This window comes from Phascolarctos cinereus, unplaced genomic scaffold, assembly GCF_003287225.1.
Source record: "Phascolarctos cinereus isolate Bilbo 61053 unplaced genomic scaffold, phaCin_HiC Scaffold_4;HRSCAF=312, whole genome shotgun sequence".
NCBI classification, from domain to species: domain Eukaryota; kingdom Metazoa; phylum Chordata; class Mammalia; order Diprotodontia; family Phascolarctidae; genus Phascolarctos; species Phascolarctos cinereus.
The window spans coordinates 289,100,579-289,113,525 of record NW_027555847.1 but is presented as its reverse complement, the minus strand read 5'-3'; the positions used below and the strand labels follow the sequence as shown (position 1 = coordinate 289,113,525).

At 37.4% G+C, this 12,947-nt stretch overlaps 1 pseudogene; it reads right to left on the bottom strand.

Annotated features, from left to right (window-relative positions):
- Positions 1–10,269: 10,269 nt before the first annotated feature.
- Positions 10,270–11,137, bottom strand: LOC110222348 (small ribosomal subunit protein uS5 pseudogene; annotated as a pseudogene).
- Positions 11,138–12,947: the final 1,810 nt, after the last annotated feature.

Genomic DNA, 12,947 nt, shown 5'->3' with positions numbered 1-12,947 from the left:
GAATTGAGGAGTCTGGAAACCTCCACAGCTGCCCGAGATTGAGTCCTCTGAGGCCTGCTCCAGGTTTGCTGCAGCCTGCGCGCCCACGCTGCACTCCCAGCCCGGCGTGATACACCTTTCTGATCAATCATCCAAGTTGTCTTGGACTGGAAATTTGTTTCACTCTGTCTTTTTGTGGGTTCTGCTGCTTCAGAATTTGTTTAGAGCCTTTTTTATGAGTATTTTCAGGGGTTTGGAGGAGAGCTCAAGCAAGTCACTGCTTTCACTCCGCCATCTTGACTCCGCCCCCTATTTCTGCATTTTCTTCCCCACTAGACTGTGAGCTCCTTGAAGGCAAGGACTGCCTTTGCTTCTTTTGTTCCCCTAGTAATTAACACATTGCCTGGCATGTAGTAGGAGCTCAATTAATATTTGTTGACTGACTGACTACCTATCTCAGTTTAATTCTTAGCCTTCTTTGCTAGATCTTAATTCAGGTCATGCCCACAAAGTGTGAGTATCTTGTATGGCCATTCTAGTCCCTCTTTTCATTTCCCTCTCAACTGTTTCACTTGGTGATCTCATCAGCTCTTGTGGACTCAGTTGTAACCTCTATGCTGATGTTTCTCAAATTTATCTATCTAGTAGCTTATTAGACATCTCTAACTGGACATCCTGTAGACATCTTAAATTCAACATGTCCAAAACTGAACTCCTTATTATCTCCCCACTCCCAACCATCCCCCTCTTCTTAACTTTTGTATTATTCTTGAAAGTCTTACCATACTTCCAATCACCAAAGATCACAACTAGGTATCATCTTCAACTCCTCATTTTTTCTAACCCACATATCCAATCTGTTGCCAAATCTTGTAGATTTCGTTTTCATAATATCTGTTACGTATGCTCCTTCTGTCCTGATACTACCACCACCTTGATAGAAGCACTCATCACCTCATCTCTGGATTATTATTTGGTTTATCGGCTTCAAGTCTCTCCCAACTCCAGTCTATCCTCCTAGCTTTCTAAAATGCGGGTCTCAGGGCAGCTAGGTGTGCAGTGGATAGAGCTCCAGCCTTGGAGTCAGGAGGACATGAGTTCAAATCCTGCTTCAGATACTACTAGCTGTGTTACCCTGGGCAAGTCACTTAACTCCAATTGCCTCCCTATAAAATAAAATGTAGGTCTGACAATGTCATCTCATTTAATAAACTCTAGTAGCTGTCCATTACTTCTAGGATTAAATATAAACTCCTGATTCCTAACTACCTTCCCAGAATTCTTACATCTTACTCTTCTCCACTTAATCCCCTAGCTAATGACACTGCCCTCTTTGCTGTTCCTTGCACAAGACATTACATTTCCCAACTTGAATCATTTTCTCTGGCTATTGCCAGGTATGAAATGTTCTCCCTCCTCATCTGTATCCCTGGTTTCCCAGGCTTTCTTCTACAAGAAGTCTTTCATGATCCCTCTTAATGCTAGTGCCTTCCATCTGTTGATTATTTCCAATTTATCCTGTTATATATCTTGTTTATACATGGTTGATTGCATGTTGTCACTGCCGGTAGACTGTAGGCACTTTACCTTTCTTTTACCTTTCTTTGTATTCTTTGCTCTTAGCATAGTGCCTGGCACATAGGGGTACTTAATGAGATATTTACTGACTTGACTTGACAAAGATTTATGGAAGTTAAGTGCTTTGAAGAGTCAGCAATAGAGTCAACATTAAAACATAGATTTCTTGAATCCTAATGCATAGTTGGTCCTTCCTTTATGAGTGCTTCTCATATTCTTTTTTTTTTTTAGGCAATTGGGGTTAAGTGACTTGCCCAGGGTCACACAGCTAGTAAGTGTCAAGTGTTTGGTCTGAGGCCAGATTTGAACTCAGGTCAAGTACTCCTGACTTCAGGGCTGGTGCTGTGTCCACTGCACCACCTAGCTACCCCCTCATACTATTTTATTTTAGTGTTGCCTGAGGATATAAATGGATGGGTTCCTATAATAATAGGTGGGGCTATAAAAAGTTTAAATGGGTGTTTAATGAATGTAAATTAATTATAAGAAGAATACCCACGGAGACCATAAAGGTCAGCAAACATCTGACTTACCAACTGGAGAGACATGGCTGCTAATAGCAGCATCAGGTTAGAATATACACTTCTTTGTCAAATAATAATAAGAAAGATATTAGGGGATCATGAGTAGTATCACATAGGCAGCATAGCCCAGTGCCTAGATAGCCAGCCTCAAAACAAGAAAGACCTGGTGGGAAAGTCCTTGAAAGTGCTGCCTCCGATTCATACTGATAGTATGAGACAAATCTCTTTATCTCTAAGTGCTTTAGGCGAGTATAAATTGCAGACAAGATACTAACCTATATTGCTAGAGGGAATTTCTTCATCTGTGAGTTCCTCATACTGGTGAAAATCATAGGTTCAAGTCCTTTCCCTATCATCTTATGTATTAGACAGATGCTGTAGAGGATAAAATTAATTTCAGGAAAACTTGGCAAGATACCCAACTTAGCAAACGTATCCCAAGGGTTTTTTCTTCTTCTCCTCCTATATTTTAAACTTAATGAAAGTCAAATAAGGTAAATATTTCCATGTACAAAGCAGAACAGAAAAAGGATTATATGTGAAACTACAAATTTATATGCAGCATGCTTTTTTAGTAGCATAGAATAAGTTCAACATATTCTCTTCAAAGCTGGCCAGTTTGTTTTTGAGTGATTTTCTTTCTGTTCTATGTATTTTAAAAGTGTTTTCTTACTTAATTTTCTTCTTTTTTAAATTTTGCTAACCTTATTGCTAGCCCCTCTCTCCTCATATTCCATAACCCCCTTCTTGAAATTTGAAAAAAACAAAGAAAAGCAAAACTCTTCTATAAAAACAAAAACAATTCCTCTCATTATCTACATCTGAAAATGTGTTGTATTCTGTATCTTTCATTGATGACTTCTCTAGTGTTTCATATAGATTCTTTACTCTGTATCATTTCATACAAACCTTCCCAGGTTTTTCTGAGACTACTCTTTTCAATATTTCTTATGGCACAATAGACAATATTCCATTACAGTCATATATCATAATTCCCAATTAGTGGGCATCCCTTTAGTTTCCAGTTCTTTTGTATTATAAAAAGAGCTGCTATAAATATTTTTGTACATACAGATCCTTCTTCTCTTTAAAAAAAATTCTTTAGAGAATAGACTCAGTAGTGATATTACTAGGTCAAAGAGTATGCACAATTGAATTATAATTGAGTGAATAGTTAGCAATTGTTTTTCTGAATGATTAGAAGCAACTTTATATTAGGGTGCCTACTTTGCCTCAGTCCCTCCAACAATTATCATTTCCCATTTTTGTAATTTTTTAATTAATCTGATGGGCCTGAGAAGGCCTCTATGTGAATGAAGAGAAGGGGTAGTAGAGAGATATTGTAATGATGGAAGTGAAAAGACTTGACAAGAGATTGATTTATAAGATATCATGGAATGATTTTAGTGAGGATGGCTCCTAAGTAGTAAGTCTGAGTTAACTGGGAGAAGTTAGTAAAAGTTAAAAAAACAACAACATAGCTAGCATTTATATGGTGCTCACTATGTACCAGACACTGTGCTAAGTGCTTTACAAATATCTCATTTGATCCTCATAACAACCCTCAGAGCAAGGTGCTGTTATTATCAATTTACAGTTGAGGAAAACAAATAGAGGTTGTGGCTTGCTTGGATCATGCATCTAGTAAATGAAGCTAGATTTGAACTCAAGACTTCCTGACTCCAGGGCCACTGCTCTATCTACTTCATTACTAAGCTGAAGATGTATCCAGGAAGAAGGTAGAGTGAAAAAAAACCATGAGTTCTGTTTTGGATATTTTGAGTACAAGTTAGGGGAGTAGCTGAGAGCCTGTGATACTTAATGTATGCACTCCAGATGATCATTATTAAAAACAAATGCTCTCTCTCTCAGTGGCTTAACTAAGTCAGTGCTTTTTTCCTCTATCTCAGTCCTGCTCTGAGCATCCATAGACAGCTAAATTCATGTTGGACAGTTTTCTTTTGTAAGTCTCAAAAGGCATAGAAACTAGAATAAGCAATTAAAGAAAGAACTAAAGCTCCCAAATGCTGTCTGCTTTGACTATACAGCCAAGAAGGGACAAAAACCTCTCTTTTCTATATCCCTCTTCCTACTGGATTAGAAAGGAAAACAAGGTTTGCCTCCTTTGTTCCAGAGATGCAAGAGAAAGGAAGGGGTTTCAGTTCCGGTTGTGCATCTCAGTAGCCTGGTGGTCTGCTGAATCTGCTTGCTCTGATTCATGCCTGTGTTTGGTTACATACTTGCTCTACTGTCCTTGGCTTAAAATTCATTGTAACTCATGCCTGATACTGGCTTCTTCCTTACCACTGTCTTGTGCTCCTTCCAATCCTTATCCGTGCATTCTGGCAATCAGGGAAGGGTTCCAAGTAGAGATTCTTAGAAGCAAACCTGTCTCTCTTCTCAGCCTATCTATTGAGTATATGGGGAAGTTCCTTTTGGGGGACTCTGTGTTTGATCAACTGAGGGTAGATATTTCTGACCAACTAAATATTCTTGGTAATGATTCTAGGGTTGTAGATACCTTAATAAAAAAACAAGGGAATGTATACACACACCATGTACACACCATATATGCATCTATGCATATGTGTAATACATACACACTTAGACACATACACAAAAGGCACACATATATGCACAAATGTACATATATCTAAATGTATATACATACATATAGGTTCATGTATACATATTACGTATAATACATATATGTTTATGTGTGAGCATACATTTTCTTCTTTTAATGAAGATCACCCCTACCCTAGAATCATTACCAAAGACACTTGGTTGGTCTGTTGTGTCCGTTCTTAGGTGATCAGACATTACCCAGAGTTTCCCAAATTCCTGTGTCTTTTGATCTGAAAGAACTGCCCCACAAACTCAGGCAGCTAGGGGGTGTAGTGGATAGAGCACTTGACTTGGAATCAGGAAGACCTGAGCTCACATATGGCCTCAGACACTAATTGGCTGTGTTACCCTGGGCAAATCACTGAATCTGGTTTGTCTCAGTTTCCTCATCTGCAAAATGAGCTGTAGAATGAAATGGCAAACCACTTCTCTATCTTTGCCAAGAAAATCCCAAATGGGGCTCACAGAGTCAGACATGACTGAAACAACTAAACAACAAACCCCACATATTCAGTGGCTAGATGGGCAGCCTGAGAGTGGTGGTATATTTGTAAGTATATTGCTAGAACACACAGATAAGGATGGGAAGGAGCACAGAATGGCAATGAGGAAAAAACCAGGCTCGGGCATATGTATGGACATATGCAGTACTCTACACAAGCCTGTGAGACTGAAACAAATTTATTAATTAGATGAGCTAACCTTAAACATATGTGCATATATGTATGTAATATATATATGTATATATATATGTATATATATATGTATATATATACATATATATATGTATATATATACATATATATATATATATATATATATATATATATATATAGAGAGAGAGAGAGAGAGAGAGAGAGAGAGAGAGAGAGAGAGACTCAAAGGTAAAGAGATGTCTTACCTTTGAAAATTTTTCTGACTCAAGACATTTTCTAGCTGCAATACATGGTGTTCAAGAACAAAGACAAAATTCTGTAATGAAGATTAAACAGGAGTACAAAGTTTGGGCAACAGTTTTGATTATTCAAGCAGAACGATGATAACTTAACTTTCAGTACACCTTGAATAATCATTTGGATAAAACCATTCAGTTCCTCTTTTAACTTCTACCTCTTGGGATGCTCCTCCTTTCAACTCCATCTCAAGAGATACTTTCATTAATGGAATACCTTATCCTGATCAATTTTAGGGAGGAGATTTTGCTGGGCTGATGAGGCTCCCTCAAAAATTTGATTAGGCTTACAAGTTTTGGAATTGAAGATAGATAAAGGTTTCTCATTCAGGTTAGACCAAGGACTTCAGACTAAAATGCTTTCTTAGTACTGTTTTGTAATAAGTAGTTGAAAGAGGGAACAGAGGGCCCTTAGTATTCAACAAGTATTACCTATCTCATGGAGAAATAAGCAGAGAGGTGAGAAATGACTTTCAATGAGTTTCTGGGGAGCTTTGGCTTCTGTTTCTAGAGTATGAGCCATCTAGAATAGCCATGAAAAGTATTAGTTGTAGAGAAGGTGCTTAGGTTTTCCAGGGCCAACATTGTCTGCATAAAGTCTTTTACTCAAGTTTAAAGGAACTGGCAGAATGATTGATCAGTTCATTCCGTCTAACAATTAGCCATCATTGTTATACTATAGTTTTACTCACTGTTTGCAAGTAACTGCAGCTGGTTTATACATATTATGCAAGTTGCCAAAATGATTTGCATACACATTACTAATATTTTGTGAATCGAGTACTAAGAAGGCAGAGAGAATTATGGCTATTTTTCATTTGCAGAATTTGCTTTTATTAGATTATAATACATCATAACTATTTTACAAACATGAACACTGATACATATCTACCTCAAAGTATGTAAAATTGCTGGTTTTTCCTACAAAACCTCATCATTAGGCACATTTTACATACAGACACACAGACACAGACAGACAGACAGACAGACACACACACACACACACACACACACAAATTTCCCTGAAAAATAATGATGAACTAAATAATGAAGAAAGATTTTATTCAGACTATACTTGTAGGTAAGCCGAAGATAGTAAAACTGAAATAAAAGCTTTTTCTTCTTTGCAATCAGTGAAGGTCAGATAACATTTTTGGTGACAAATTCTAGATACAAACACATTATGGAAACAGATCTTATTCTGTTTTCCATTTATTAATTTATAATGCTGATTTCTTGTTTAAAATACACTTTTATTAACATGTTTGGTTTTTACATCTCTTAACTTTCCCAAATTGTCTCTTCCCTCTCCATCTCCTAGAAAGAGAATAAAAAAAGAGAAAAAGCTTCAGTAAAATTAACAAACATATTGAAAAATTCTGCCATTATATGCAATGTTTCATGTCCATGATCCTCTACATCTTCAAAGAAGGGTGTAGAGGTGCCTTTTCATATATCTTCTTTGAGGTCAAATTTGATCAGTATAATTTCACAGCATTCACTTTATATCATTTGCTTGTTCTTTCCATTTATGTTGGACATATTGTTTTACTAGTTCAATGTGCTTCATTTTGTATCAATTCATATAAGTATCTCTATATGTTACACGGTACTATCATATAAGTATCTCTATGCTTCTTTGTATTCACTATATTAATAACTTATTACAGCACAATGATATCCCATTATGTTCATGTACTAAATAGTGTTTATACATTCTTCAGTTGATGGGCATTGATTCTGTTTCCAGTTCTGTGCTATTACAAAAAAAGTGATGACACACATATATATATAGGTTTATGTGTATGTGTGTATATACATATATACATACACGCACATATATGTATATACACATTTGTGCCTGACCTGTGGTAGAGCCTTCTCAACTCTGTTGGTCTGATTAGCCACAGTTGGACACACTGTACCTTGACCCCAACTTAGGACAACATCCACATCCACAGCTACTTACACCCACACATACACTACATGCAGGTATACACACACACACACATGCATACATATACAACACACACACACACACACACACACATATATATATATATATATATATATATATATATATATATATATATATACACATACATATATACATATGCATACGTTTTTGCTTTTGTCGTTAACCTTCTTGGGGCATATTCCTAGCAATGGAATCTCTGGGTCAAAAAGTATGGAGGTTTTAGACACTTTCTTCAAATGATTCCAAATTGCTTTCTAGAAGGGTTGGACCAATTTACAGCTCCACAAAAACAGCATTATTGTGCTTGCCTTTTCATAACCCCTCCGATATGGACTATTCCCAATTTTTTTTTCATTTTTGCCAATTTTCTGGGTATGAATTGAAACCTCATTTTATTTTGATTTGCATTTCTTTTATGATTTGTGATTTGTAGCATTCTTTCATATAGCTATTAATTGTTTGTTCATTTGTTTGACCTTGTAACTGATTGCTTTTGGTTTCAAATATTTCTTAGTTGGTTGCATATGTTGAATATGAGATCAGATTAGAGATATGTGATATACCTAATTGCAATAATTTTGCTCATGAAAAATCTTTTCAATTATATATAATTAAAATTATTTATTTTATCTTTTGCTATCACATTCCATTGCCATCTATTCCTCTATATTTTGCCCATAATAGTGAATCTTATTCTCTTCCAGGTTTTTTTATATGGCATGGTCTTTAAGTCACATATCCATTTAAAGTTATTGTGATATATGGTGTGAGATTTTGGTCCAACCCTATTGACCAGATGGCTTTTTCATTTTTCTAGCAATTCTCATTAAATAAGGAAATTTTCCAAGGTAATTTGTGTTTCTAAGTTTATTACACACTATATTATTAGTTTATTTATTTCTGATTTTTTCTTCATTTACTCTGTTTAATTGGTTCAGCAAGGGATCAAGATGGGGACAAGAGGACAGAGTGACAAGTGCAAAGGTGACAGCAACTATCATTGTGATGGGCCAGAGTTTTCCTGAAATGGCTTCCCCCCACCCCAACCAACCTGATTGGTCCCAGCTTCATGGTTTAGGGATATAAAAAGCCGAAGGCTATAGTCATGAGGAGTCTGTGTCTCTCAGTCTTGGTGGGTTCCCAAGAAGCTGGAGTCTGATGAGGGGGGCTGAACACAGAGAAGCCACAGGCCACAGTAAACTTATCACATATTCTTACTGTATTAGGATAAAGTAAACTTCCTAAACATTTGGTGATTTGCAAGTACTTCATTTTGCCCCAACATTGAGCCTGAACTAAGAGGGTATTGTTGTTACAGCCATGCCTTCAACAACCACCTTCCATCAGAGTGATGGAACCAACCCAGAATCCTGAGTCCCAAAGCCCTGATAATGGTGGTGCCCTGCTTCCAGCCAGGGTCCATAACCATCATCCATGGAAGAAAGCCTTGTGGAGGTGTGAATTGGTGACTTCTCCTGCAGGTGCTGCAGCCCTGACTCTTTAGCAGCCATAGCTACCTGAAATCCCATAAAAGAAGGCTCTTAACACCAAAGTCTTTTGGCACTCTCAAAAAACTCAACATCAGAAATGGATCTATTATTATCAGAGGAAGTAACATTAAAGAAGGTGTATCATTACTTGCTTTGCTCCAGCACCCTAAAGACTATGAGGTCTTATCATTTGACTTCCAGCTTTAACCTTTTGTATGTGTTGTGAACTACTTGAGAGCAGCAACTAACTCCTCTTTTCTGTGTGTATCCCTAGTGCCTAGCATAGTGCTTTGTGTATAGTAAGTATAATGAATGTTTGTTTGTTATTCATTTATTTATTTAAATTGATGCTGAAAATATTCCCACTGATATGATGCTAACTACCATTTAATATTAATTTATTTTCTTTCTCCATGCAATTCAGAGAAATAAAAGTAACAGCAGAACATATTTGCAATTTATACCCCAACCTGTCATCTGTGACTCAGTATCTCAAAGTCTGGGATTTACATAGACTAGGTTTTATTTGGTACTGCTCTTTCCCCTCTCCACCCATGTAGTTAGTCTCTTGGGTTTGTGTGGACTATACCAAGAATTTGCCTTTGGAATTTCAGAATATGGTTCATGTACAGGTTTCTACTGAAGTGAATGAAAGGACTTGCATATAAGAGCCCACCCAACAGTATATACTTTGGATACAGGACTTTATTTTAGCCCACAAAAAAAGAATATGAAGTAACATAGAAGACTCATAGTAGTCCTTTAATAATAATAACAAAAAATCTCCTTCTGTCTCTGGTGAGTCTTACTTTTTCACCAGGGACTTTATACCCTTTGGTTTTGACTCTCTTAAGTGGGGAAAGCATTTAGGATTGATTAGAATTCAACCCCTCAGCCTTGAAAACTGTATGGTCTAGTGGAAGGCATGTGGTGCTATCTCTTCTTTCCTGGAGACTCTTTTCTTCTTTATGAGGTTGAAATGCAGGGGGCCCACTGCCTTATCTTACTTCCATTCAAGAAAATCTGCTATGTGAAAATCTGAATTTACAAAACAGCTAAATCAGGTGGTTGTTATTCACATTACAAAAGGTTTCCTGCATTACAAAAGGATTCTTTTTTTGTTTTGTTTATGAAGAACACCTATGTGGTTGCCACCACAGCTGCCTGGGTCCTCTGGACAGACACTAGAGTGTGAGTCTTCACAAGATGGTCGGTGAATTCCCGATAGGGAGACTTGATGAACACAGCCTCCTTCCGCAGGTCTGGGGTTAGATAGCGGTATGTTTTGGAGATGGCCTCGAAGGTAGCTTTAGCGAAGTTGCCCAGAGTGGTAATATAGCCCCTTGAAGATGTGTAGCAGTCATCAATTCCAGCCGTCATCAGGAGCTTCTTAGGCACAGGAGCTGAGACGATGCCAGTACCTGTAGGGGTGGGGATCAGGCGCACCAGAACTGATCCATGTCACCCAGTGACCTTGCAGGACACTATGTGAGGCTTGCCAATCTTGTTCCCCCAGTAGCCACGTCTCACAGGAATGATGCACAGCTTGGCCAGAAAGATAGCACCACAAATAGCTGTGGCCACTTCCTTGGAGCACTTGACACCCAGGCCAACATGGCCATTGTAGTCATCCATGGCCACAAAAGCCTTGAACCTGGTAAATTCGCTGTCCAGCTCTAGTTTGTTTCTGAACGGGCGTGATCTTCAGAACCTCATCTTTCAGTGAAGATCCTAGGAAGAAATCTATGATCTCAGACTCCTTGATAGGAAGGAAGAAAAGATAGATCTCTTCCAAAGACTTGATCTTCATGTCTTTGACTAGCCGGCCCAGCTTAGTGATAGGAACCCACTCCTTGTCTTTGGCCTTTCCTCCCCAGGCCCCATGGCCATGGCCATGGCCTCGATCTCAGCCCCCACTGCTGAAGCCACCTCAAAAGCCGCCTTGGCCTCTGACTCCGGGGCCCCTGGGGCCTCCTGTTCCTCCTGCAGCACCGGCGTCGTCCACCATTTGGTGTTTACTAGAAGTAGAAGAAAAAAATTCTTTACAATTAAGCAGTAAGGTCCCCTAGATCGTTTAAGAGATGATTAAATTCACAGAAGTATGAGTTACATATAGCTTTACAGAAGTGTAGCTGATTCCTGTTGTGCAAAGCAAAACAGAATTCTAAAAGCAACTAGAACTGAATTATGTTTGTTTCTTTTAATTTGGGACCAAAATAGTAAATTTAAGTCCCACCATCTGAATAGGTTTCCCTTTGTAGGAGACATTGGCAAACTGAAGGGTGACCAAGATGGTGAGAGGATGGACATACAACCACATCATGTACAGCATGATTGTAGAACTGGGGCTTTTCATCCTCCAAAAGAGAAGATATAGGGCAGAGGTCTTAAAATATTTGAAAGATATTGATCTTAATTAATCTTATTCTATATGTTCCTAGAGCTTAGTTACAGATAGAGAAATTTTTGCTTGTTATAAGGAAAACTTCTTAACAATTAGAGCCGTGCAACAATAGAATGGGTTACCTCTTAAGGTGGTGAGTCCCTCATTACCGGAAATACTAAATAGAAGCTGAATAAAGATTTGTCACTAATATTAAAGAGATCCCATTGCTAGGTATATACTTGAAAGAGGACAAGAATAGTCTCCTACACATATGTATATATAAATATATGTACATATATACATATGTATGTGTATCTATATGTATATCAATATTATTTATCTATCCATATCCATATACACATATATGTATTTCAATAACTTTTTTTTGTCTTTAGCAAAGAACTGGAAATAACATATTCCCCATTGACTTAAGAGCAGTTAAACAAAATTTGTCACATGAAAAATAACAGAATATGATATAATGCATATGAAGAATATTGATCTAATAGTGGTGGTGGTATTTTTCTGGTAGGATGAGGGGTAAAAGGTATTTGTTTGAGGAGAACTAGATACCCTACTTTAGAGGAGTCCTTTGTTTACAACTTAGCTTTTTTGGCCATGACTTTATGGTTAATGACTTAAACTAGTACTTCGAGGATGGCATTCCTCAGACCATGGTAGATTAAGCTTAATAGTGGAACACAATGAGACATTTTTTCAATATTTAACAAAAAATGATATTTATTTAACCAGCAGGAGGCTATTCAATGAGGAGAGGTATTGAGGACTTCTATTTGTTTGTTTGTGTTTTTTTGGTTTTAGGCAATTGGGGTTAAGTGACTTGCCCAGGGTCACACAGCTAGTGGTATTGAGGACTTCCGGAGCTGAAAGAGTTAAGTGATGCTCCTTTGCTCGAGTTGCTTATCATGATCCATAAGCCTGGTATTAGAATTTGTTTGGAGCTCATTTCAGATGCTTCTTAGTTGGGGTGACTAGGATGTGAGGTCAATAGCTTGAAACTTTTGTCCCTTGAACCAATCAAGTCTTAATAAAGTTTCAATGTCTCTTAATTTTTTTTTCTGTGTTAGCTGTATTGTAACAAAACAAAACAAAACAAGCAAGAAGAATAGAGGGAAAAAAGTATGCTTCAGTCAGTACTCAGTGTCTATCAGTTCACTCTCTGGAGGTGGATGGATAGAATTTTTCATCATGGGTTATTTTGAAATGTTTTAGATCATTGTATCAATAAGAGTCACTAAGTCTTTAAATTTTTGAATAGATGAAACTTTTTTGGTCTTTAACAAAAAACAAAAACTTAAGCAATATAAAAAAATTTGGCTATGAAAGTAGGTTGAAGCTCCAATGAACAGTGAACTTATAAAATGTATGACCTTGATAGTGGAAAAGTGTTTTTTTTTTCACCTGCCAGTCT